General features: G+C 36.7%; 1 pseudogene; it reads right to left on the bottom strand.

The window, feature by feature from the left end:
* Positions 1–24667, bottom strand: part of LOC736312 (little elongation complex subunit 2-like) — a 202282-nt pseudogene that overhangs the window by 151393 nt on the left and 26222 nt on the right.

Below are 24667 nucleotides of genomic sequence, written 5' to 3'. Positions count from 1 at the left end.
AGGTAAGTCCTAGGGCTGAATTGGGCTCAGAGCCAGGGTACTTGGGGGGCATACAACCTACTGAGAACCCAGCCATGGTGGGTAGAGGGATGCTGGCACTATACCTCCCCCAACCCCAGGCTGCACAACTTGTGGCTCCAAAAATAACCCCTTTCCTTCTACTTGAAAAGAGTAGAGGGAAGCATAAGGAGGGCTTTGTCTTCTATCTTTGGATACCAGCTCAGCCACAATAGGATAGGACACCAGTCAGAGTCGTGAGGACCCTTTCCAGGCCCTAGCTTCCAGATGATATTTCTAGACACACCTTAGACCAGAAAGAAATTGTTGCCTTAAAGGGAAGAATACAGGCCTGGAATGATTCATCATCTGCTAAATGAAGAGCCCTTGTGCCCTGGATAACCAGCTAGTATGTTGTGTGCCATGGGTGAGATTCTGAGACTTGCTGGCTTCCGGTGGGACTCGGCACATTACCAGCTACAGTGGCTATGGGGAGAGGCTCCCCCTGATTGAGAAAACAAAAGGGAAAAGTAAAGAGGAGTTTGTCTTGCACCTTAGATACCAGTTTGGCCACAGTGTGGTAGAACACAGGCTCTTGGGGTACCCAACTACAGGCCTTGGCTCTTGGATGGCATTTCTGGACTTCCCTGGGTCAGAGAGGAGCCCACTGCCCTGAAGGGTGAGTGCCAGGCCTTGCAGCATTCACCACAATCTGATTGAAGTGTGCTTGAGCCTTAAGGGAACATTAGCAGTAATATGGCAGTACTTCCTGTGGGCCTGAGGTGTCAGTGGCCATGGAGTGAGGCCTCCTGCCATAGGAAAGGGAAAGGAAGAGTGGGAAGCACTGCATCTTATGGTTTGAGTGCCGGCTCAGCTGAAGTACAATAGAACACTAGGTAGATGTCTAAGGTGTTTGACTCTAGCCCCTGGCTTCTGGACAGCAACTCTGGACCCACTTGGGCCTGGTGGAATTCACCATCCTGAAGGGAAAGACAGAGGCCTGGCTGGCTTTGAAACCTGCTGGTTGTAGAGCCACAAGGCTTTGATCAAACATAAACAGTAGCCAGAGAGTGATTACAGCATATCTTGGGTGAGACCCAGTGCTGTGCTAGCTTCGGATCTGAGCCAGTGCAGTCCTAGTTGCAGGTGGCCTCTGGGGTCTTGTGTCACTCTATCCCCAGCTCCAGATGGGTCAGAACAAACAGAGAGACTCTGTTTTGGAGAAAATAAGGAAAGAGAACAAAAGTCTCTTTCTGGTAATCTAGAGAATTCTCTCAGATCTTGTTTAAGACCATCAAGACAGTACTTCTAGTCTGCATGAATCACAGTGTTACTGGCCTTGGCGTGACATCAAAAGCAGAAAAAGTTTAGATCACAACACCCAAGTTCTTTTGAATATCTGAAAAGCCTTCTCAAAAAGGACAGGTGCAAATAAGACCAGACTGTGAAGAGTACAATAAATACACAACTCGTCAATACCCAAAAACAGACAAACATCCAAAAGTATCAAGATCATCCAGAAAACATGACCTTGCCACGTGAACTAAATCAGGGACAAAGGGGCCATCCTGGAGAAACAGAGATAGTGACCTTTCCATCAGGTTATTCAAAATAGCTATGTTGAGGAAACTCAAAGAAATTCAAGAAAATACAGAGAAGGAATCCAAAACTATATCAGATAAATATAACAAAGAGATTAAAATAATTTTTAAAACTCAAGCAGAAATTCTGGAGCTGAAAATGCAACTGGCATATGGAAAAATGCATCAGAGTCTATGAATAGCAGAATTGATGAGTGAGAAGAAGAAAGAATTAGTGAACTAGAAGATAGGCTATTTGAAAATACACAGTCAAAGGAGATAAAAGATAAAAGATTAAAAAAAACAATGAAGCACACCTACAGAATGTAGAAAATAGCCTAAAAAGGGCAACTTTAAGAGTTTCTGGCCTTAAAGAAGAGGTAGAGAAAGAAATAATTCAAAGGCATATGATCAGAGAACATCCCAACTCAAAAGAAATATGTCAATATCTCAGTTCAAGAAGGTTATAGAACACTGATATAGTTTGGCTCTGTGTCCCCACCCAAATCTCCTCTCAAATTGTAATCCCTACCCTTCCGGGGAGGGACCTGTTTGGAGATGGTTAAATCATGGTTGCAGTTTCCCCCATGCTGTTCCTATGATAGTGAGGAGTTCTTATGAGATCTGATGGTTTAAAAGTGGCAGTTTCTCCTACACACACTCTCTCTCTCCTGCCACCTTGTGAAAAAGATACTTGCTTTTCCTTCACCTTCTGCCATAGTTATAAGTTTTGTGAGGCCTTCTCAGCCATGCAGAACTGTGAGTCAATTGAACGTCTTTCCTTTATAAACTACTCAGTCTCAGGTTATATCTTTATAGCAGTATGAAAATAGATGAATAAAGAGAATTGGTGCCAGGAGTTGTGTACTGCTATAAAGATAATCTGAAAATGTGGAAGTGACTTTGGAACTGTGTAATGGGCAGAGGTTGGAACAGTTTAGAGGGCTCAAAAAAGACAGGAAGGTGTGGGAACATTTGAAACTTTCTAGAGACTTGTTGAATGATTTTGACCAAAATGCTGATAGTGATATGGACAATGAAATCTAGGCTCAGGTGGTCTCAGATGGAGATGAGGAACTTATTGGGAACTGGAGCAAATGTCACTCTTGCTATGTTTTAGCAAAGAGCCTAGCAGCAATTTGCCCCTGCCCTACAGATCTGTGGAAGTTGGAACTTGAGAGAGATGATTTAGGGTATCTGGCAGAAGACATTTCTAATCAGCAAAGCATTAAAGAAAGAGGTGACCTTACTTTTCCTGAAAATGTACAGTTATATGCATTCACAATGAGATGGTTTGAAATTAGAATTTACGTTGAAAGGGGAAGCAGAGCATAAAAGTTTGGAAAATTTGCAGACTGACCATGTGGTAGAAGAGAAAAACCCATTTTCTAAGGAGAAATTCAAGTTGGCTGCAGTGATTTGCATAAGTAATGAGGAGCCCAATGTTAATCCCCAAGACAATGGGAAAAATATCTCTGGGCATTTTAGAGATCTTCAAGGAAGCTCCTCCCATCACAGGCCTGGAGGCCTGGGAGGAAAAAATGATTTCATGGGCCTTGCCTAGGGCTCCGCTGCTCTGTACAACTTTGGGACTTGTGTCCTGCATCCCAGGCACTCCAGCATCAACTGTTGTTAAAGGGGACCATGTTGCTGCTTGGGCTGTTGCTTCAGAGGGTGCAAGCTCCAAGACTTAGTGGCTTAAACATGGTGTAGGGCCTGCAGGTATTCAGGAGACAAGAGTTGAGTTTTGGGAACCTTTGCCTAGATTTCAGAGGATGTGAGGAATTGCTGGATGTCCAGAAATAAGTCTGCTACAGGGGTGGAGCCTTCGTGGAGAGCCTCTACTAGGGCAATGCAGAGAGGAAATGTGGGGGTGAGACCACCACACAGAGTCTCCACTGGGGCACTGCCTGGTGGAGCTATAAGAAAAGGGTCACCAGACCCCAGAATGATAGGTCCACTGACGGCTTGCCCTATGCACCTGGAAAAGCTGCAGGCACTGAACACCAGTTCGTGAAAACAGCAGTTGGGGCTGTACCCTGCACAGCCACAGGGGTGTAGCTGCCCAAGGCCTGGGAGCCTACCCCTTGCATTAGTGTGCCCTGAATGTAAGACATGGAGTCAAAGGAGATTATTTTGCAGTCTTAAGATTTAATGAGTGCCCTACTGCATTTCATACTTGCATGAGGCCTGTGGCCCCTTTGCTTTGGCCAATTTCTCCATTTGAAATGAAAATATTTACCCAATGTCTGTACCCCACTGTATCTTAGAAATAACTAACTTGTTTTTTATTTTACAGGCTCATAAGTGGAAGGCACTTGCCTTGTCTCAGATGATACTTTGGACTTGAAATTTTAAGTAAATGCTGGAATGAGTTAAGACCTTGGGGGACTATTGGGAGGTGTGATTTGTTTTGATATGCAAAAAAAAAAAAAAACCGTGAGATTTGGGAGGGGCCAGGGGTAGAATAATATGGTTTGGCTCTGTGTTCCCACCCAAATCTCTTCTCAAATTGTAAATCCCACGAGTCAGGGAGGACCTGGTGGGAGGTAGCTGGATAATGGGGGAGTTTTCTCTCATCCTGTTCTTATGAAAGCAAGTAAGTTCTCACAAGATCTGATGGTTTAAAAGTGGCAGTTTCTCCTGCATGTGCTCTCTCCTGCTGCCTTGTTTCTTCTTCAACTTCTGCCATGATTGTAAGTTTCTTGAGGCTTTCCCAGCCATGTGGAACTGTGAATCAATTAAACCTCTTTTCTTTATAAATTAAGCAGTCTCAGGTTATATCTTTATAACAGTGTGATAACAGACTAACATGAACAGCAAACAATTTTTACCCAAAGAAGCCTAGTTGAAGGCACTTGATAATCAAACTCTTAAAGGTCAAGGCTAAAGAAAGGACCCTAAAAGCACCAAGAGAGATGAAACAAATAATGTAGAATGAATCTCCAATACATCTGTCAGCAAACGTTTCAGTGGAAACTTTACAGGCCAGGAGAGAGTAGCATGACAAATTTAAAGTGCTGAAGGAAAAACTTTTACCACGGAATAGTATGTCTAGTGAAAATATTCTTCCAATATGAAGAGGAAACAGACTTTCCCAAATAAACAAAAGCTTAGCAATTTTATCAACACTAGTCCTTTCCTACAAGAAATACTGAAGGGAGTACTTCAATCAGAAAAAATATATATATTAATGTACAATAAAAAATCACTTGAAGATACAAAACTCATTGGTAATAGCAAGTACATGGAAAACCGTAGAATATTATAATACTGTAACTGTGGTGTGTAAACTACTCTTTCTTAATTAGAAAGACTAAATGATGAACCAATCAAAAATAACAGCTACAATTTTTCAAGACATAGATAGTACAAAAGGTATAAACAATAAAAAGTTTAAAAGAGAAAAGGAAGTTAAGGTATAGAGTTTTTATTAGTTTTTTCAAATGTTTGTTTATTAAAATGTATCAAACTGTTATCAGCTTAAAATAATGGATTGTAAGATATTATTTGCATGCCTTATGGTAACTGCAAATCAAAAGTCATACAATGCATACACAAAAAATAAGAAGCAAAATATTAAGTCACATCACCAGAGAAAATTACCTTCACTAAAAAGAAAACAAGAAGAAAATAAAATAGGAAGAGAAGACCACAAACAACCAGAAAACAAATAAAAAAATGGCAGGTGTTAAGTCCTTACTTATCAATAATAACATTGACTGTAAATGGACTAAACACTCCAATCAAAATACATAGAGTGGCTAAAAGAATAAAAAAAACTAGACTTAATAATCTGTTGCCTACAAGAAACAAACTTCACCTACAAAGACACACATGGACTGAAAATAAAGGAGATAAGTCCTGATATAATAATAGCTGGAGACTTCAACACCCCACTTTCAGCATTAGGCAGATTTTGCAGACAGAAAATCAATAAATGAACATTGGACTTCACATGCACTATATACCAAATGTCCCTAATAAGTCTTTACAAAACATTTATTTCATCCAATGGCTGCAGAATACACATTTTTTTCCTCAGTACATTAACTATTCTCAAGGAAACACTGTATATTAGGTCACAAAACAAGTCTTAAATTATTCAAAAAATTGAAATAATATGAACATCTTCTCTGACTCAATGGAATAAAACTAGAAAACGATAAGAAGATAAATTTTGGAAACTATATAAATACTTGGAAATTAAACAATATTCTCCTGAATGACTACTGAGTCAATTAGGAAATTAATAAGGACATTAAATATTATCTTCAATCAAATTAAAACGGGAATGCAATATAACAAAACATATGGGATTTAAGGTCCCTCTTTCAATAAGAAGAGGGACATTTAAAACTATAAGTGTCTATATTGAAAAGGAAGAAAAACTTCATAAAAACAACCTAATGATACATTTTAATGTACTAGAAAAACAAGAGTAAACCTACCCAAAATTAGTAGCGTAAAAGAAATAATAAAGTGCAGAAATAAATTAAATTAAAATAAAAAATACAAAAGATTAATAAAACAAAAGTTGGTTTTTTGAAAAGTTAAACAAAACAGAAAAATCTTTAGCCAGACTAAGAAAAAGAGAAAAGACCCAAATAAATAAAATCAAAGATGAAAAAGAGGCATTACAACTGATACCACCAAAATCCAAAAGGATTATTAATGGCTACTGCAAGCAATTATGCCAATAAATTGGAAAATCTAGAAGAAATAGACAATTTCCTAGATACACACCACCTCTCAATATTGTACCATGAAAAATTCAAAGCCTGAACACACCAATAACAAGTAATGAGATAGAAGCTGTAATGAAAACTCACCCAGCAAAGAAAAGCCTAGAACCTGATGGTTTCACTGCTGAATTCTACCAAACATTTAAAGAAAAACTAATACCAATCCTACTCAAACTATTACAAAAAACAGAGGAGTATGGAGTACTTCTAAACTCATTTTATGTGGCCGGTATTATCTTGATACCAAAATCAGACAAAGACACATCAAAAAAAGTAAACTACAGGCCATATCACTAATGAATGTTAATGCAAATATCCCAACTATACTAGAAATTCTCATTCAACAACACATTGAAAAGATCCATCATCATGAACAAGTGGTATTTATCTCAGGGATACAAGGATGGCTCAACATACTCAAATCAATCAGTGTGATACATCATATCAACAGAATGAAGGATAAAAAACAAATAATCATTTCAATTGATGATGAAAAATTATTTGATAAAATTCAACATGACTTCATGGTAACAGCCCTGGAAAAAATAGGTATAGAAAGAACAAACTTCAACCATAATAAAAGCCATGTATTATAGACCCATAGATAATTCGTACTCAATGGGGAAAATCGAAAGCCTTTCCTCTAGAATAAGGAACATGAGAAAGATGCCCACTTTCATCCCTTTTATTCAACATAGTATTGGAAGTCCTGGCTACAACAATCAAACAAGAGAAAGTAAGAAGGAGCATCCAAGTTGGAAAGGAAGCGGTAAAATTATCTTTGTTTGTAAATAACATGATCTTATACTTGGAAAAACCTAAAGACTTCACCAAAAAAAAAACTATTAAATATAATAAATTCAGTAAATTTGAAGGATGCAAAATCAACATACCAAAAATAGAATTTGTGTATGTGAACAGCAAACAATTTGAAACAGATATCAATAATATAATCCAATTTACAATAGCTACAAATAAAGTACCTATGAATTAACTGAAGTGAAAAATCTCTGCAATTAAAATTGTAAAGCACTGATGAAAGAAATTGAAGAGGACACCAAAAAACGGAAAGATATTCCATGAATTTGAAGAATCAATATTGTTTAAATGTCATACCACTCAAAGCAATCTAGAGATTTAATGCAATCCTTATCAATGTACCACTGACATTCTTCACAGAAATAGAAAAAAATGTTAAAATTTATTTGGAATTACAAAATGCCCATAATAGTCAAATCTTTCCTAAGCAAAATAACAAAACTGGAGAAATCACATTAATTGACTTCAAATTATACTACAGAGCTATAGTAACCAAAATGGCATAGTACTGGCATAAAAACAGACACATAGACCACTGGAACAGAATAGAGAAATCGGAATAAATCTAAACATCTACAGTGAACTCATTTTCAGCAAATGTTCCAAGAAAATACATTGAGTAAAGGACTGTCTCTTCAATAAATGGTGATGGGAAAACTGGATATCCATATGAAGCACAAAACTAGACCCTTATCTCTCGCCATTTACAAAAATCAAATTAAAAAATGGATTAAAGTCTTTAAGACCCTAAACTATGAAAAAACTAAAAGAAAACATTGAAGAACCACACCAGAACATGGGAGCAAGCAAAGACTTCTTAAGCAATACCCTCCAAGCACAGGCAACCAAAGCAAAAATGCACAAATGGGTTCACATCAAGTTAAAATGCTTCTACACATCAAAGAATACAATAAACAAAGCAAAGGGTCAACCCATAAAATGCAAAAAAATATTTACAAACTAGACACCTGACAAGGGATTAATAACCAGGACACATAAGGAGCTCAAACAGTTCAACAGGAAAAAAAATCTAATAATCTCATTTTAAAATGCGTGAAAGTTGTGAATAGACATTTCTCAAAAAAAAAGACATACAAATTGCAAACAAGTATATGATAAGGTGCTCAACAACACTGATCATCAGAGAAATGCAAATCAAAATTACAATAAGATATCACCTCACCCCAGTTAAAATGGCTTTCAACTAAAAGGCAGCAAATAGCAAATGCTGGATAGGATGTGGAGAAAAGGGAATGTTCATAAACTGTTGGTGGGAATGTAAATTGGTACAACCACTATGGAGAACAGTTTGGAGGTTCCTCACAAAACTAAAAATAGAGCTACCATATGATCCAGCAATCCCACTCCTAGCTATTCATGCAAAAGTAAGGAAATTAGTCTATCAAAGACATATCTGCACTCTCATATTTATTGCAGTACTATTCAAAATAGCCAATATTTGGAAACAACTTAGGTGTCCATCAACAGATGAATGGATAGCCAGGCACAGTGGCTCATGCCTGTAATCCCTGCCCTTTGGGGGGCCGAAGTGAACAGATTGCTTGAGCCTGGGAGATTGAGTCTGCAGTGAGCCATGATCATGCCACTGCACTCCAGCCTGGGTGACAGAGCGAGACCCTGATTCAAAAAAACCAAAACAAACAACAACAGCAAAATAACACCGATGAATGGATAAAGTAAATGTGGTACATATACACAATGGAAAACTCTTCAGTCATAAAAAGGAATGAGATCCTCACATTTACAACAGCATAGATGAAACTAGTGGTTAATTTATTAAATAAAATAAATCAGGCACAGACAGACAAACACTGCATGTTCTTAGTTATCTGTGGGAGCTAGAAATTGAAACAATTGAACTCATGGAGGGAGAGGGTAGAAAGATGGTTACAATAGGCTGGGAAGGATAGTGAGGGGGAGGAGCAGAGGGACACAGGGGATGGTTAATGGGTACAAGAAAATAGGTAAAAAGAATAAATAAGACCGAGTATTTGCTAGCACAACAGGCTGACTATAGTCAAAAATAATTTAATTCTACATTTTAATATAACTGAAAGAGTATAATTGGATTGATTTAAACACAAAAGAGAAATGTTTGCGGTGGCGGTTATCCTATTTACCCTGATGTGATATTATGCATTGTATGCTTATATCAACTTATCTCATGTAAGTCATAAATACATACACCTCCTATGTACCCACAAAAATTAAAAATAGGCTGGGAGAGGTGGCTCACGCCTGTAATCTCAGCACTTTGGGAGGCCGAGGCGGGCGGATCACGAGGTCAGGAGATCGAGACCATCCTGGCTAACACGGTGAAACCCTGTCTCTACTAAAAATACAAAAAATTAGCCAGGCGCGGTGGCAGGCGCCTGTAGTCCCAGCTACTCGGGAGGCTGAGGCAGGAGAATGGCGTGAACCCGGGAGGCAGAGCTTGCAGTGAGCCGAGATAGCGCCACTGCAGTCCCGCCTGGGCGGAAGAGCAAGACTCCGCGGTAAGTGCTGCTTAAAAGGAAGACCAGTTACCTTCCTTATACAGGAAGAACAGTGTGTGCCTTTTTATTTTATGTAAATGAAATAGCTAGGTTGGTCTGTAGGGTTTCCTCCCCAGATATATAAAACAATTTTCCAAAAGCAGCAGTTAGGGGACAAATGTGTGTAAATTAATTCTGTTCAATTTAGTTATCCTTGATTTCGTTTCCTACCCTGTTGATCTATTCTATCAGAGAGTTACTAGTTGTTCACTCATATCAATAGCTGAAGTTTAGAGTGGTCTATAGTTATACTATTTCTTTCAAATTTTTAGGAAAGAAATGTGTATCATTTGCTTCTCTCAGGTAAACGATAATATTTTATTACTGTAGCTTTAGAATATTCATCTGAAAGTAAAAGAAAAATGCCAAAGTTCCATAAGTATATTATTTCTTAATATACCAGTAAAGTCATTTCTAATGACTTTCTCCTACATTCAGGGATTGTATACGCAGTCCATGCCCATTTAGGTGTACTTAGCAGGAAGTTACCTGCAATCGGGTAAGCAAATGCTTCTTAAGTAAATACACAATTCGAATCTGTATTTTCCTTTTCATAGAAAGCACTGAGCAATTAATTTAGACCTAAATATGCAATATCTTCATTGCTAATTTTAATCTTCCTTGAGCTAATTTGGAAAATAGACCATATTTACTTACCTCTCAGAAATAATTGTTGAATGTATTCCAAGAGTTTTAAATCATCCCATTATGTATATTTCTATTTGCTTATTTCATTTTGAGCCAATGAAAGGCAAAATCTTATATAAGTTGAACTAATTATTTTAGGAGGACATTTAAAAAGATGTTTCTCTGCATTTCGTCAAGTGTCTTGCACATAATGTAATAACAGACTTCTGCTGATGACTTTGATTATTATAATCATGTTTAATGGTGAAGTATTTCTAAAACATTCCTGCAAAATAATTGGCTTTAAAAAGTTTTAGGTAAAAATAAGTTTTAAAAGTTTTAAAAGATTATCCTACAAGTAAGCTACCATGTGATACCTATTGATTCAAGAGTGAGAATTAATTTTATTTCCTAAAACTTCATAGGTCCTTCCTAAACCTATGAAGGATTTTTCCTGTCATGAAAAATATATTTGTCAATTCCTTTGCCTTCTCCAGTTGATATTTCATGTTTCCATCATGTAATATTTAAAGTTAACATGGCATTCAATACAAATTGAATGCCAGTTTTTCAGTAGTACCTACATCTTTTAAAACATTTTATTGATATGTAATTGATATATTGAAAACAGCACAAATTTAGCACACACAGTTTAATGAGTTTGGACATATGCATACGCCCATGAAACAACATGACAGCCCAGTTAACAGACCTATCTACTGCCTCCCAAAGTTTTATTGTATCTTTCTGTTTTTGGTGTGTGTGTGTGTGTGTGTGTTTGTGTGTGTGTGTAGAATACTTAATATGAAATCTACTCTCTTAAACATTTTAGGGGTATAATACAGGGGGTATAAGTGCTTCAGCTTTGAGACTCCTGGACCTTTCACCAAAGATTGAAGGCTGCACTGTTGGCTTCCCTACTTTTGAGGTTTTGGGACTCGGACTGGCTTCCTTGCTTCTCAGCTTGCAGATGGCCTGTTGTGGGACTTCACCTTGTGATCATATGAGTCAATACTCCTTAATAAACTCCCCTTTATATATACATTTATCCCATTACTTCTGTCCCTCTAGAGAACCCTGACTAATATACTTTCCAACAAGGTAGACAGGTTCTGATTTCTCCATATTCTCACCAACACTCATCTTTTAATTTTTTGATAGTAGACATACTAACTGGTATGGAGTGATATTTTATTATGGTTTTAATTTATATTTACCTGATAATTAGTGATGTTAACCATCTTTTCATGTACCTGTTTGCCACATGTATGTTTTCTTAGAAGAAATGTGTATTTATGTCTCATATGGTTTTGCTGTGTCCCCACCCAAATCTCATCTTGATTTGTAGCTCCCATAATCCCCACATGTCTTGGGAGGGACCCAGTGGGAGGTAACTGAATCATGACGGCAGTTTTTTCTCATGCTGTTCTCATGATAGAGAATAAATCTCACGAAATTTGATGGTTTTATAAAGGGCAGTTCTCCTGCACATACTCTCTTGCCTGCCTCCATGATATGCCTTTGCTCATCCTTCACTTTCTGCCATAATTGTGAGGCCTCCCCAGTCATGTGGTACTGTGAGTCCATTAAACCGCTTTTTCTTTATAAATTACTCAGTCTCAAGTATGTCTTTCTTAGCAGTGTGAGAACAGACTAATACAAGGTCCTTTCACCATTTTTATTCAGTTATTTTTTTTTTTTTTTGCTATTGAGTTGTAAGGGCTTCCAATAGAGAGCTCAGGAATAAATCCATGCGTACATGATCAACCAATCTGTAACAAGGTAGTCAAGGTACCCAAGGTTCCCAACAAGTGTTGGGAAGAGACACGATGTAGAACAGACAGTCTCTTCAATGAATAGTATTGGAAAAACTGGATATCAAAGTACGAAAGAATGAAATTATACCCCCATCTTACAGTATACACAAAAATAAATTCGAAATGGATTAAAGACCTAAACCTAAGACCTAAAACTAAAGCTAAATCTCCTAGAAATAAAACATAAGGGAAAATATTATTGACTTTAATTTTGGCAATGATTTCTTGGATATGACACCAAAGGAACAAGCAACAAAATCAAAATTAGACAAGTAGGACTACATCAAAATAAAAGCTCTGAATAGCAAAGAAAACAATCAATAGAATGAAAAGGCAATCTACGGAGTGGGAGAAAATGTTTCCAAACCATATAGCTAAAAGAAATTAATATTCAAAATATATAAGGAACTAAAACCTATATCTTTGCAGTGTTTTCTTACTCTTGCTTTTTAAAACAACCATACTAAAAAATATGAAAACAACCACAGACCCTAGGGATATAAGCAATAAAACAATTAACTTTCTCATTAACAAGTTTCACTGGAGTTGTTAGTTAAAAACAACAGTAATAACAAATACTTATTCCTGAAATATTAAATCATACTCTGATGCCTGTCACTTCAAGTTATAACCTGCCCCAAATTCACAGACTCTCAGACATGCCCTGCACATTGAAAATAAAAATCGCCTTAAGAAAGCATATTAGATTTCAGATGTTTAAGCAACCAGAGAAAAAACCCCAAATTCACAAATAATAGCTAATATTCTTTAGATACTTTCCTAATTCCCTAATCAAATTACAATAGAGTCTCTAATTTTAAAAAACCGGTATAGGAGTAAACACTTGTTTCTAATCCTTACCTTAAATACATCTTAGTATAGTTACTAGGTTTTAAAAGGAGTATTAAGTAGAGAGAAGAGAAGTCCAGGAGTTGGCTATTCAGTGGATGGGGAGAATAAGGGTAGGAGTAATTAGAAGAAAAAACATTAAATCTAAGATCAATTTGATGAGAAATAGATGACACAATTGCAGGAAAAATCTAGAGGGTATAAGAGGCAGCAAAAGATATGCAAATCATCACATATTGTTACAGTTGAAAGATTAAAAACCAGTTATGCAAAAGAATCTAGAAAAAAATTCAAGTTCCTTACTAAAATTACTTGAAATTCAGAGAGCAGGTAGTGTTCAAATTTTATATTGATTCATTTCTATGAAACAATATTTAGAATATAAATGAATAGAGTTGCTACATTATAAAGATCTCACAGTCTAACAGATATCTAGTACCTGTGTGTATTTCTTGAAAATTCAACTAAAGGGTTTAGTTCTACCACTTCCTGTGGTGACAGATCAGATAATTAGAAACAACCACTTTGCTGAAGACAGATAGAAGACTTGACTATTTAAAAAAAGGGTATGTAAAGGGGACAAGACTTTTTATTAAATTAATAAAATTTATTTTTACAGCAGTTTTAGGTTCACAGTAAAATTGAGCAGAAAGTACAGTTTCCACATACCTGTGTCCCTATACATGCACAACCTCCTCATGACTAATCTCCCATGCCACAGCAGTACATTTGTTACAAACTGTAAACCTACATTGATACATCTTTATCACCCAAAGTCCACAGTTTACATTGGGGTTAATTCCTAGTGTTGTACATTCTGTGGGTTTGGACAGGTATTTAATGATATGTATCCACCATTGTAGTATCATAAAAAATAGTTCCACTGCCCTAAAAATCCTCTATGTCCTATTTATTAATCCCTCTTTCCCTCCCTTCAAACCCTGGGAACCACTGATCTTTTTACTGTTTTCATAATTTTGCCTTTTCCAGAATGTCATGTTGTTGAAATCATACAGTATGTAGCCTTTTCAGATTGGCTTCTCTAGTAATATACATTTATGCATTTAAGGTTGTCCATGTCTCTTAATGGCTCGACAGCTTTTTTATTTCTATTTTTTTATTTTTTGGAACCGAATACTATTCCATTGTCTGGATATACCACAGTTTATTTATCCATTTACTTACTGAAAGACATGTTAATTGCTTCCAGGTTTTAGCTTTTATGAACAAAGCTTCGTAACATTTGTGTGTAAGTTTCTGTGTGGACGTTAAATTTTCACTTTTGGGGGGTAAATACAAAGGAGCATAATTGCAATGGCTGGACCATATGTAAGACTATGTTTACTTTTGTAAGAAACTGCCAAACTGTCTTCCAAAGTGGCTCTAACATTTTGCATTCTCACCAGCAATAAATGGGAGTTCCTGTTGCTCCACAACCTGGCCGGCATTTGGTATTGTCAGTGTTTGGAATTTTTGCCATTCTAATAGAAATGTAGTGGTATCTTGTTGTTTTAATTTGCCATTCTCTAATGAAATATGGCATTTAACATATTTTCATATGCCTATTTGTCATATACATATGTTCTTTGGTTAGGTGTCTATTCAGGCCTTTTGCCCATTCTTTAATTAGATTGTTTCTTTTCTTATTATGGAGTTTAAACTTGTCACTTAAAAAATGTGCTTGAAGGTATTGGAGAAATAAAAGGCAGGGAGAAATAACAGAAATAATCTTTAAGTGAACACAAAAAATCAATGATGTGAACCTAGAATTTGGGGCTAAATTTCCCACTAAAATGTCTTTCAACTCCAGAAAAAGTGTTTGAGAGCTTGGTGAATTCAGAGTTCACAAAAAAAAGAGAAGTATAAACATTCTTATTTTGGGATGACAGTGCAAAAGACTATACTCTTAAAGTAAACTAAAGAGGAAAGCTCCTTCTAGGAATGTTTCTCAGCTTCAAGGCATTCTTTTAGAACTGCAAGTCTTTTTGATTATTTATTTTTATTTTGGATCTCATTACTTCTTCATTCAAAAATGACCACAAAAAATACCAAATGCAAATGGAATGCAGAAAATGGAGTTATCAGACACAGTCTTTAGCTGGTCCTGACATTTTCAAGAAGATGAATGAAACTGGTAATTTGAACTAAAAATTTTAAATTGTAAAAAATGAAACAAATAGAAAACATAGAACCATGAAATATAATAAACAGCACAGAAAATCTAATAGGTGGACTTTAAATTAGATTTAGCAAAGCTGAGGAAACAATTAGTAATAACTGAAATACGCCTGGGAAGAAAATGACCAGAATGAAACAAACAGAAATTAAAGGGAAAATTTTAAAAGAAAGTAAGACAGAAAATAGAGTAAAAAAGTCTATATAAAATGGGAATTCCTAAGAAAAAGAAATATTGACATTTTTGAAGAAATTGAATGGTTATGTAGTTTCCAGATTAATGAAAGATACTAAGTCACAGGCTTAAGATGTCTATCAAACACCAAGCAGGATAAACAAAATAAAGCAACATCCCAGAATATCATAGTAAACTTTCCAGCTTGCTAAGAAAAAAAAAAAAGTTTATGCACCTAATAGCATAATCTCAAAATAGGTGAACAAAAATAATGGAACTAAAACTAGAAAAAAATCTACAATTATGGTAAGAAATTTTTGCATACTTCTCTCAATTACTTCTAGAACAAAGAGGTTAAAGAAGAACAATGACATAATTTGCTTATATGACTGGCACTCATGTCAGCAAATGAAGGGACCAGCTTAGGCAAATGCTTGATTACTACCAAAGAGTAATTAAAGCTTCACATGGCTCGTCAAGAATTGTGTGTATATATGTATAATTTACATGGCCACCATACATGGGTTTCTCTTTCTGCACATTTTTGCCAGCATTAATTACTGCCTTTCTTTTGGATAAAAGCTATTTTAACTGGGATGAGATAACATTGTATTGTAGTTTTGATTTTCATTTTTCTGATGATCAGTGATGTTAAGCACCTGTTTTATATACCTGTTTGTCATTCATATGTTTTCTTTTGAGAAAAATCTATTCAGATCTTTCAGTCATTTAAAAATCAGATTATTAGGTTTTTTTCTTTATTGAGTTGTTTGAGCTCCTTATTTATTCTGGTTATTAATACCCTGTCAGGTTGATAATTTGCAAATATTTTCTCCCATTGTGTGGGTTGTCTCCTCACTTTGTTAATAATACCCTTTTATGTGCAGAAACTTTTTAACTTAATGTGATCCCATTTGTCCATTTTTGCTTTGGTTACCTATAGTTTTGAGGTTTTCTCAAGCAATCTTTGCCCAGACCAATGTCCTGGAGAGTTTCTCCAATGTTTTCTTGTAGTAGTTTCATAGTTTGAGGTCTTAGATTTAAGTCTTTAATTCATTTTGATTTAATTTTTGTATATGGTGAGGGATAGGGGTCTTGTTTCATTCTCCATATGGATATCCAGTTTTTCCAACACCATTTATTGAAGAGACTTTCCTTTCCCCAATTGTATTTACTATGCACCTTTTTAAAAATGGGTTCACTGTATATATTTGGATTCATTTCTGGATGCCCTATTGTGTTCCATTGGTCTGTATATCTGTTTTTATGTCAGCACCATGGTGTTTTGGTTACTATAGCTCTGTAGTATTATTTAAAGTTAGGTAATGTGATTCCTCCAGTTTTGTCCATTTTGCTAAGGATGGTTTGGCTATTTTGGGTCTCTTGTGGTTTCATATAAATTTTAGAATTATTTGTTCTATTTCTGTGAAGAATGCCATTGGTATTTTGACAGGGATTTCATTGAATCTGTAGATTGCTTTGGGTAATATAGACATTTTCACAATATTGATTTTTACAATCTCTGAGCATGGAATATATTTTATGAACATGGAATCTATTTCATTTTTTGTCTCATTCAATTTCTTGCATCAATATTTTATACTTTTCGTTGTAGAGGTCTTTCACTTCCTTGGCTAAGTTACTAGGTATTCTATTTCATGTGTAGATATTGAATGACATGGTTAGGCTTTGTGTCTCCATCCAAATCTCCTTTGAATTGTAATCCCCATAATTCCACATGGTCAGGGAGAGACCTGGTGGGAGGTGATTGGATCATGGGGGCAGTGTCCCCCATGCTGTTCTCATGACAGTCAGTAAGTTGTCATGAGATCTGATGGTGTTATAAGTGTCTGACAGTTCCTCTTTCACACACTCACTCTCTCTCACCTGCTGCCCTGTAAGATGTGCCTCTTCCCCTTCTGACATGATTGTAAGTTTCCTGAGGACTCCCCAGCCAAGCAGAACTGTGTCAATTAAACCTCTTTTCTTTATAAGTTATGCAGTCTAGGGCAGTTCTTCATAGCAGTGTGAGAACAAACTAATACAGTTAATTGGTACCCAGGTAGTGGGGTACTATTATAAAGATACAGAATTTGTGGAAGCAACTTTGGATATGGGCAATGAGCAGAGGTTGGAACAGTTTAGAGTGCTCAAAAGAAGACAGGAAGATGTGGGAAAGTTTGGAATGTTCTAGAGACTTGAATGGTTTTGATGAAAATGTTGATAATGATATGAACAATGAAGTCCAGGCTGAGGTGGTGTCAGATGGAGATGAGGAACTTCTTGGGAACTGGAGGAAAGGTCACCTCTCTATGCTTTAGCAAAGAGACTGACAACATTTTGCGCCTGCCCTAGAGATCTGAGGAACATTGAACTTGAGAGAGATGGCATGAAATTTGAACTTACTTTTAAAAGGGAAGCAGAGCATAAAAGTTTGGAAAATTTGCAGCCTGACAAATGCGATAGAAAAAAAAACATTTTCTGGGGATGAATTATGCAGAAATTTGCATAAGTAATGAGTTGTTGAATGTTAATTGCCAAAGCAATGGGGAAAATGTCTCCAGGGCATCTCAGAGTTCTTCATGGCAGCCCCTCCCATCAAAGGCCCGGAGACCTAGGAGGAAAAAAATAGTTTCATGGGCCAGGCCCAGGGCCTTGCTGCTTTGTACAGTCTTGAGACTTGGTGCCCTGCATCCCAGCTATGGCTAAAAGTGGCCAACATACAACTCAGGCCATTGCTTCAGAAGGTGCAAGCCCCAAGCCTTGGCAGCTTCCACATGGTGTTGAGCCTGTGGGTGGACAGCAGTAAAGAATTGAGGTTTGGGAACCTCTGCCTAGATTTGAGAGAATTTATGGAAACTACTAAATGTCTTGGCAGAAGTTTCCTGCAGTAGTGGCGCCCTCATGGAGAATCCCTGCTAGGGCAGTGCAGAAGAAAAATGTGGGGTTGGATCCCCCACACAGAGTCCCCACTTGGGCACTGCTTAGTGGAGCTGTGAGAAGAGGGCCACCATCCTCCAGACCCCAGAGTGGTAGATCCACTGACAGCTTGCACTGTGCACTCGGAAAGGCTGCACACACTCAAAACCAGCCTGTGAAAGGAGCCTGGAAGGGGGCTGTATCCTGCAAAGCCACAGGGGCAGAGCTTCCCAGGACTGTGGGAGCCCACCTCTTACATTAGTGTGCCCCAGATGTGAGACATGGAGTCCAAGGAGATTATTTTGGAGCTTTAAGATTTAATGATTGCCCTGCTGGGTTTCTGCCTTGCATAGGGTGTGTAGCCCCACTGTTTTAGCCAATTTCTTCTATTTGGAATGGAGCATTTATCCAATGCCTGTGCCCCCATTGTATCTTGGAAGTAACTAACTTGCTTTTGATTTTACAGGCTCCTAGGTAAAAGGAACTTGCCTTCTCTCAAATGAGACTTTGGACTTGGTCTTCTGAGTTAATGCTAAAATGAGTTAAGACTTTAGGGTGTGATTGGTTTTGAAATGTGAGGACATGAGATTTGGGAGGTGCCAGGGACAGAATGATATGGTAGGCTTTGTGTCCCCATCTAAATCTCATCTTGAATTGTAATCCCCATAATCCTCATGTGGCCAGGGAGAGACCTGGTAGGTAGAAGGTATTGGATAATGGGGGCAGTGTCCAGCATGCTGTTCTCATGACAGTGAGTGAGTTCTGATGAGATCTGATAGTTTTATAAGTGTCTGACAATTCCTCCTTCACACAGTCACTCTCTCTCTCCTGCTGCCATGTAAGACATGCCTCTTCCACTTCTGCCATGATTTTAAAGTATCCTGAGGCCTTCTGAGTCAAGCAGAAGTATGAGTCAGTTAAACCTCTTTTCTTTATAAATTACCCAGTCTCTGGCAGTTCTCTATTGCAATGTGAGAATGGACTAAGATATTGGAAAAGAAACTACTTTCTTGGTTTCTTTTTCAGACTGTTTGCTGTTTGCATATAGATATGCTACTGATTTTTGCACATTGATTTTGTATCCTGCAACTTTACTAAATTTGTTTATCAGTTCTAATAGTGTTTTGTGGGGATGCAGTCTTTAGGTTTTTCTAAATATAAGAACAGATTGACCGGGCTCAGTGGCTCATGCCTGTAATCCCAGCACTTTGGGAGGCCCAGGAGTGTGGATCACGCAGTCAAGAGATCAAGACCATCCTGGCCTACATGGTGAAATCCTGTCTCCACTAAAAATACAAAAATTAGCCGGGCTTGGTGGTGGGCGCCTGTAATCCCAGCTACTTGGGAGGCTAAGGTAGGAGAATCACTTGAACCTGGGAGGCAGAGTTGGCAGTGAGCCGAGATCATGCCATTGCACTTCAGCCTGGACGACAGAGCGAGACTCCGTCTCAAAAACAAAAAAAAAAAAAGGAAAAAAAAGAAAAAATAAAAGATCATTTGCAAACAAGCATAACTTGAAGTCTTCTGTTCCAATTTGGCTGGTTTTTATTTCTTTCCCTTTTCTGGTTACTATAGCTAGGACTTCCAGAATAAACAGTGGTGAAAGTGGGGCATCCCTGGGTTGTTTCAGATCTTAGAGGAAAGAATTTCAGTCATTCTCCATTCAGTATGATACTAGCCATGGGTCTGTAATATATGGCTCTTATTATGCTCAGGTGTAATATATTATACCTGAGGTATAATATAATATGTTCCTTGTATATCTTGATTTTTTAAGGTTTTATATCATGAGATGGAGATGAGGAGTTTCTTGGAAACTAGAGTGAGAAGCATTTATTAAATGATTTTTCAGCATCTATTCAAATAATTATACAGGTTTTTTTGTCCTTCATTCTGTTGATATGATGTATCACACTGATTGATTTGCATATGTTGAACCATCTTTGTATTCCCGAGATAAATTCCACTTGATCTGATGAATGATCATTTTAATGTGTTGTTGAATACAGTATGTTAGTATTTTGTTGACGATTTTTTGCATCAAAACTCATCAGCAATATTGGCTTGCTTTTTGTGATTGTTGTGTTTGTCTGGTTTGGTATCACAATAATACTGGCCTCATGGAAGCAGTTGAAAATATTCTCTCTTCCTCGATTTTTTGGAATAGTTTGAGTAGGTTTGGTACTAGTCTTCTTTAAAGGTTAGTTAAAATTCAGCAGTGAAGGCTTTGGGTCTTAGGCTTTGCTAATCTCATTGCTTATTATTGATCTATTCAGCTCTCAGATTTCTTCATGACTCAATGTTGGTAAGTTGTTTGCGTCTACGAATTCATCCATTTCTTCTTGGTTTTCCTATTTACTGGCATATAGTTGCTCATAGTAGTCACTACTGGTCCTTTGAACTTCAGCATATCAGCTGTAATGTCTCCTTTTTTTAATCTGTGATTGTATTTTTTGGGGTCTTCTTTTCTTAGTCTGGCTAAAGGTTTTTCAATTGTATCTTTTTAAAAACCAACTTTTTACTTTATTGATATTTTGTATTGATTTTTTTGTTTCAGTTTTATTTATTTCGGCTCTGATCATTATTATTTCTTTTTCTATCAGTTTTGGGTTTGGTTTGCTCTTGCTTTTCTAGTTAATTAAGATATATCATTAAGTTGTTTATTTGATTTTTTTAAAATTTTTGATGTAGGTGCTTATTGCTATAAACTTTAATCTTAGTATTGCTTTTGCTGCATTTCTTAAGTTTTAGAACATACTATTTTCATATTTATTTGTTTCAAGAAATTATTTAATTTGCTTCTCAATTTCTTCATTGACTCACTTGTCATTTAGGAGCATATTGTTTAATTTTCATGTTTTTGTGTAGTTTCCACAGTTTCCCTTGTTACTGATTTCTAGTTATATTTCATTGTAGTTAGAGTAGGTACTGGATACGATTTTGATTTTTTTGAACTTTTTAAGACTTTTTTTGTGGTCTAACATATGGTCTGGCTTAATAATAATCCATATGCTGAGAAGAATGTGTATTCTGCAGTTGTTGAATAAAATGTTTTATAAATATCTATTAGCTACATTTGGTCTATAGTGCAGGTGAAGTCCAATGTTCCTTTTTTGTCTGGATGATCTGTCTGATGCTGGAATGAGGGTGCTGAGGTCTCCAGCTATCATTTTGTTGAGTCTAATAATATATGCTTTACATATCTGAATGCTCCAGTACTGGGTGCATGTATATTTACAATTGTTATATCCCATTGCTAAATTGACCTCTTTATCATTACGCAATGAATTTTTTGTCTCTTTTTACAGCTTTTGTCTTGGAATCTGTTTTACCTGATATATGTATAACTACTCCTGTTCTTTTTTTTTGTTTGCCTCTATTTGCATGGGATGCCATCTTTTGTCCCTTAATTTTCAATCTGTGTGTCTTTTTAGGTGAACTGTGTTTTTTGTAGGCAGAAGATAGTTAGGTCTTGTTTTTAATTCATTCAGCCACATTATCTTTTTTATTTGGAGAGTTTAGTCCATTTCTATTCAATATTCCTATTGAAAAGGCTTACTACTTCCATTTTATTATTTGTCTTCTAGTTGGTTTGTGGTCTTCCTTCCTTCCTTTTTGTAAAAATAATTTTCTCTGGTGCTATGTTTTAATTTTTTTTAATTTTTTGTGTATTTGTTGTAGGCTTTTTTTATTTGAGGTTTCCATGAGGCTTGAATATAACATCTTATAGCCAGTTATTTTAAACTAGTAACAACTTAACACTATTCCAAAAACACACAAATAAGCAAAGAAAAAATTAATATAAACTCTACACTTTAAATCCATTGCCCCCTCACTTTTTAACTTTTAGTTGTTTCTATGTATATATTTTATACTATTAAAAAGTTGTAGTTATTTTTGATAGGTTTGTCTTTTAGTCTTCCTACTCAAGACATGAGTGGTTTACATACAATTACCATGTTAGAGTATTCTGTTTTTGTATGTGTATTTACTGTTACCAGTGAGTTTAGTACTTACAGATGGTTTTTTATTGCCTGTTAAAGTCCTTTCTTTCAGATTGAAGAAGTCCCTTTAGTATTTTTTTTGTAGGACACGTCTGGTATTGCCGAAATCCCTCAGCTTTTGTTTGTCTGCAAAAGTTTTTATTTCTTCTTCATGTTTGAAGAATATTTCTGCTGTATATACTATTCTAGAATAAAATAATTTTTTCTTCAACACCTTGAATATGTCATGTCACTCTCTCCCAGCCTATAAATTTTCTAGTGAGAAGTCAGCTACCAAATGTATTGGAGCTCCTTTATATATTACCTGTTTCTCTTTTCTTCTCGCTTTTAGAATCATTTCTTTATTCTTACCCTTTTGGAGTTTGATTATTAAACGTCTTGAGGTAGTCTTATTTGAGTTAAATCTGTTTTGGCGTTCCATAACCTTCTCGTGCTTGAATATTGATGTCTTTCTCTGGGTTTGGAAGGTTTTCTGTTATGACCTCTTTGAAGAAATTTTCACCCCAGTATTTCTATCTCCTCCCTAAAACCAGTATCTCCTAGATTTATCTTTTTAAGACTGTTTTCTAGATTTGCAAACATACTTCATTCTTTTTCATTGTTTTTTATTTTTTCCTTAGTAATTGTGAATTTTCAAATACCATTTTTTCAAGCTCACCTGTTCTTTCTTCTGCATGATCAATTACATTGTTGACTCGTGAATTTCTAAATTTGTCAATTAAATTTTTTAGCTCCCAGATTTCTGCTTCATTTTTTAAAAAATTATTTCAGCCTTTTTTTAAATTTTATCTGATAGGATTCTGAATTCCTTCTCTGTGTTATCTTGAAGTTTGCTGAGCTTCCTCAAAACAGGTATATTGAATTTTCTGTCTGAAAAGTCACATATCTCTGTCACTCCAGGATTAGGCACTGGTGCCTTTTTTAGTTTATACAGGTGACATTTTCCTGAATGGTCTTGATGCTTGTAAGTGTTTATTAATGTCTAGGAACTGAAGAGTTAGATGTTTATTCTAGTCTTTGCCCTCTGGACTTGTTTGTACCTGTCCTTCTTGAAACGGCTTTCTGAGTATTCAAAGGGAATTAAGTATTGTAATATAAGTCTTTGTTCACTGCATCCTTATCTGCATTAGTGGGTACCCCAAACCCAGTAACGTTGTGACTCTTGCACACTTGTAGAGGTACTGCTTTGGTGGTCTTTGGTAAGGTCCAGGAGGATTCCCTAGATTACCACACAGGGTCTCTTTTTGTTTTCTCTTACTTTCTCCCAAGCAAAGTCTGTCTTTGTGCTGAGCTGCCTGAAGTTAGGGAGGTGTGATTCAAGCACTCTCATGACCACCACAGCTGCACTGGAAAACACCTGATGCTAATATAGTACTGGGTCTTACTCAAGGCCTATGACAACTATTGTCTGTCTATCACTGATGTTTATTCAAGGCCCAAGGGCTCTCTAGTTGTTGGTGATGAATTCTGCCAGGACTGAGTTTTTCCCTTCAGGACAGCAGGTTCCCTTCTAACCTAGAGTGTGGGTCTTGAACTGCCATCCAGGAGTTACGGCCTGGAATTCGGGGCTTCAGGACTCTGCTTGGTGTTGTATTTTACTGTGGCTAAGCTAGTATCCAAGTTGCAAGAAAAAGTCCTCTTTTATCTTCCCTCTCCTTTCAACTAGAGCTGCAAGCTGTGCTACCTGGAATTAGGAGGGGCGTGACCCAAGCACTTTCTTGGCTGCCCTAGCTGGTATCTAACTAGGTCAATGGACCTCAAGTCCACTGTCTCTCAGTCTAGCACAGCACCAGGACTTGCCCAGGAACATCCATCCTTGTGCCCTAGACTGCCTTCCAAATTTATTCAGGACCCCAGGACACTTTGCTTCATGGTGATGGGCTAGTCGGAACTCATGAATGAATCCCCTCTGGCTTGAGCTGGTCTAATTCTCTGGCCAAATTCTGCCCTGTGTTGTGTTCTGCTGTAATACAACAGCACTAAGTTCCAACGCAAAGTACCACCATTATTTGGCTCTCCCTCCCACAAGTACACAATTTCTCTTTCCAAAGCAGGCAAGCAGGAATTCTAGGGGATAAAGGAGGAGTGTTGTATGCAATGCAAGACTGGCTCTCCTACCCTCTTCAGTGTCTCTTTCCTTGATATGATGTTAAAACCAAGCACTGTAATCCCTCGTCTGATTTTTGGTTCTTATGAAGGTGCCTTCTTATGTGGGTCGTTGTTCAATTTTTAGTTCCTCTGAGGGGACAAATACTAAAAGGTTTCATTCAGCCTTCTTGCCGCACCTATGTAATTTATATTACATAGAGGGAGTAATATGAAATATATATATATATATACACATATACATATATATAGTTTTTTTCTATGTGCAATGGTTCTTCTTAACCTTTTATCACTGTTCT

This window comes from Pan troglodytes, chromosome 2 (genome assembly GCF_028858775.2).
Source record: "Pan troglodytes isolate AG18354 chromosome 2, NHGRI_mPanTro3-v2.0_pri, whole genome shotgun sequence".
In the NCBI taxonomy this organism is placed as follows: domain Eukaryota; kingdom Metazoa; phylum Chordata; class Mammalia; order Primates; family Hominidae; genus Pan; species Pan troglodytes.
Note: the sequence above shows the minus strand (reverse complement) of the source record. Positions and strands in the feature narration are given on the sequence as shown.